General features: G+C 40.1%; 1 pseudogene; it reads left to right on the top strand.

Moving 5' to 3' along the window:
- Positions 1-3,588: 3,588 nt before the first annotated feature.
- Positions 3,589-3,946, top strand: LOC123458774 (annotated as a pseudogene).
- The last annotated feature ends 359 nt before the right edge of the window (positions 3,947-4,305 follow it).

Raw genomic sequence — 4,305 nt, 5'->3', positions numbered from 1 at the left:
GTAGTTTCAGGGTGGTCTCAAACTCACTGTGATCCTCCTGCCTCTGCCTCGCAAGTGCTGGGATTAAAGGTGTGCACCACCACGCCCAGCCCTTGTATGTCTTTCTTAATGTTTTGCTGGATGATTTCTTTTTTTTTCTTTTTAAAAAACATTTTATTTATTTATTTATTTATTTTTTTGTCACCATGCCAGGCTTCTTCTCATATTTTAGAGCATGCGGTCCCGTATCTTTTTTTTTTCTTCTATAATTCTTTTTTTTTCCTCTTTTAAATTTTTATTAGCATTTTCCATGATTATAAAAAAATATCCCATGGTAATTCCCTCCCTCCCCCCTGACACTTTCCCCTTTGAAATTCCATTCTCCTTCATATTACAGTCACAACCATTGTACTTACATATATACAATATCAACCTATTAAGTACCCTCCTCCTCCCTTCCTTTCTCTTCCCTTTATGTCTCCTTTTTAACTTACTGGCCTCTGCTACTAAGTATTTTCATTCTCATGCAGAAGCCCAGTCATCTGTAGCTAGGATCCACATATGAGAGAGAACATGTGGCGCTTGGCTTTCTGGGCCTGGGTTACCTCACTTAGTATAATCCTTTCCAGGTCCATCCATTTTTCTGCAAATTTTGTAACTTCATTTTTCTTTACTGCTGAGTAGAACTCCATTGTATAAATGTGCCACATCTTCATTATCCACTCATCAGTTGAGAGACATCTAGGCTGGTTCCATTTCCCAGCTATTATAAATTGAGCTTGCTGGATGATTTCTTAATGATTAGCTGGAGCAAGTGGCTTAGAGTCTTGATGCTGAAAGTGTGGTTTCTGGAGAGCAGTGTCAGTGTAAAAAGATGCTTTTTGGGAATGTAAAATTTCAGGCCTACCCCTAGACCGACTTTTTTTTTCTTTTTTTTGAAATAAGATAAAGTTTATTTGCATTAAAATCTATACTTATATAAGCCCCTACTTTATATAACTGAAGATGATAAAGACTTACCTTGCTAGGGTTTCTTAAAGATGCAAGAGATGGCAATTGGTTAGAACTACAAAGTTTCATTTGTTAGCGAAGAGTTTTAAAAATGAGTCATCCAAAGAATGTTTGTAACATCACCTAACAACACTTACTTAACAAACATAATCTGTTTATGCTATTTTTCATTGTGTGATATGGTCTGAAAAACCCACACAACACAGCAATCCAAAATCTGATTAATTAATGCAGAGCTATAAGTGAATAGACCGACTTTTAAATTACTCTGTATTCTAACAAGATCTTTGGGTGACTTGTGTGCAATGTGAAAGAAGTACCAATTGGACATGAGTTGTAGAGCCAGAAGCCTGAGTTTAAGTCTGAGTACTGGGTAATTGGCCTTAGGCTTGTGTACATCCCACTAAAAACAAACAAGTTAAAGAGTATAAAAATCATTGTCAGACTAAGATCAGACAGAGGTAGGGTCTCACTCTAGTTCAGGCTGACCTGGAATTCACTGTGTAGTCTCATTGTGGCCTCAAACTCATGATGATTCTCCTGCCTCTGTCTCCCCAGTGCTGGGATTAAAGGCGTGTGCCACCACACCCGGCCATATATGTGTGTATGTGTACCTTTTAATTGAACATGTATACAGTGCATTTGATCCCAGTCTTTTCAGTAACTTTCTCCCTTCCCTTTCCCCCTCCCACCAACACCATTCTCCTTAGCATTAGATCCCATCCTACTTCCATTACTTGTTGATTTTTAAATTTTAGAACCACTGCTTTAAATTAGGGTTGCTTGTATAATTATGGGTAGGAGCTCATTTACTAGAGAATAGGCAATCCTATGGCTACACCACTAGAGGTTAAGTTTCCCTCTTTCTTTTTTGTTATTGCTTTTTCGAGGTAGGGTCTCACTCTAGCCCAGGCTGACATGGAATTCACTATGTAGTCTCAGGGAGGCCTCGAACTCACGGTGATCCTCCTACCTCTGCCTCCCACGTGCTGGGATTAAAAGTGTCTGCCACCACGCCCGGCCATGTCTCCCTCTTTCTTAGTACTCCTCAGTTTCTCCTATTCATTCTGAGAGGTTTGAGGTCTCATGGACCCCTCCTTCATCTATGATGAGATACTGACAGGCTCAATCATGTGCCGGAAACCACGTATGTGACAGTCCCTGAGTGTTACAGATCTGGCATATTCAGAAAACAGCATTATGCAGCCCTACTTCCCATCTCCCTGCTCTTACATTCTTTATTCCCCTCTTCCCTGATAGTCCCTGGGCTATGGAGGATGTGCACCAGGGTCATCAGCTGCTGTAAACAAACTCCAAACACATGCGCCACCTTGTGCATCTGGCTTACATGGGTTCTGGGGGATTGAACCTGGGTTCTTTGGCTTCACAGACAAATGCCTTAACTGCCAAGCCACCTCTCCAGCCCGAAACTTATGTTTTTGAGGATGTGAGCAGTATCAACATTTGGGAACAAACAGATATTTAGAAGAAGTTTGACATGATGTCTGATAAGCATAACCAACCCCAGTATTGCCCCAGACACAGTGCCTCGGTCCCTAGCCACAGGCTTAGTACTTTTCAGAGTCATTCCAACATAATGTATCCATAATATGTTCTTCAGATGTTGTTTCCCAAGATGGGATGAAATGTCTTACATTCTGTATTTGATGTGGACTTCTTGCTAATTAGCTTTTGTAGTCTAAGAAGACTAAGTGAAATTTGATACCTGTTCTTAACCTAGTTGGCTGAAAAAACAATTTTCTGCATATTTGTGGAACTTCTTTTTATTCAGATGTAACAATCTCTCTATAGATAAGAGATAAAGTGGTTTAATCAGACTCAGGGGATCCCTGATGAGCCCAGAATGAAACCCAAGAAGGTCGATAAACAGCACCAGGGCATAACTGCTGTGCCAGCTGAAGCTTTAATCCGCTTATAAAATATTTAGATGAGCTTTATTTCACATTAATGTTTAGATCTTTTCATTGGAAAGTATGTTTTGTTAGCCTGCTAATTATGGTTGAAATTAAAGGTAGAGTATAAATGCATTCTTATTTTTAAACAGGTTTTATAATTGGTCAAACCACTTTCAAAAAGAAGCTTTCTTTTGAGATAATCTCAAAATTAGGGAAAAGTTGAAAGTGTAGAGAACTCTCCTATGCGCTTTAACCAAATTTAACATATTTTTCTTTTTTAAAATTTAAATTAAATTTAATTTAATTTAACATATTTTTCTTTTTTTAAAATTTTAATTTAATTTAATTTAATTGGGGGAGAGAGAGAGAATGGGCATGCCAGGGCCTCTAGCCACTGAAAATGAACTCCAGATGCATGTGCCACCACATGCATCTGGCTTATGTGGGGCCTGGAGAATCGAACCTGGGTCCTTAGGCTTCACAGGCATGCGCCATAACCACTAAGCCATCTCTCCAGCCCAAATTTAACATTTTCTATATGGGTTTCTCATGTATCTATATAATGTTTCTTTCCTTAATATTTCAGTATATGTTTTTAATTTTTTCTTTCTTCTTTTTTTTTTTTTAAACTGATTTATTTTTCCTTTTCCTCTTTTGGAGCCGGTGTCTAGAGGCACTCAGCATGGTCCAGCGTTTGACATACCGTCGTAGGCTTTCCTATAACACAGCCTCTAACAACTAGGCTGTCCCGAACCCCTGGTAATAGAATTGTTTACCTGAACACCAAGAAGGTCGGGAAAGCACCAAAGTCAGCATGCGGCGTGTGCCCTGGCCGACTTCAAGGGGTTCATGCTGTGAGACCTAAAGTCCTTATGAGATGGTCCAAAACAAAAACACATGTCAGTTGGGCCTATGGTGGTTCCATGTGTGCTGAATGTGTCTGTGACAGGATCGAGCGAGCTGTCCTTACTGAGGAGCAGAAAATCCTCGTGAAGGTGTTTAAGGCACAAGCACAGGGTCAGAAAGCTAAACAAATATGAAGCTTTTTTAAGTAATAGAAAAATTTTTTTTGATTTATTTTTTGAGGTAGGACTCATGTTGCGCAGGCTGGGCATGAACTCACTTAGGAAAGCTGAAGCTGGCCTTGAACCCCTGCTCTTCCTGCCTCCACCTCCTAAGTGGTGAGATTACAGCTTGAGGCAACACACCCAGCTTCCAGTGTATGTTTTCTTTTATCTGTCTCTCTATTTTTCTGGGTGTGTGTGTGTGCACGTGTGTGTGTTGGTTGACTATATGTGATGTGATGTGTGAGGCATAGGCATTCATGTGTGCAGATGTATACCGCACGTGTGGAGCAGAGGAGAACGTTGGGTGTCCTGTATCACTCACCTGTGTGCCT

Source organism: Jaculus jaculus, chromosome 1 (assembly GCF_020740685.1).
Source record: "Jaculus jaculus isolate mJacJac1 chromosome 1, mJacJac1.mat.Y.cur, whole genome shotgun sequence".
Lineage (NCBI taxonomy): Eukaryota > Metazoa > Chordata > Mammalia > Rodentia > Dipodidae > Jaculus > Jaculus jaculus.
Note: the sequence above shows the minus strand (reverse complement) of the source record. Positions and strands in the feature narration are given on the sequence as shown.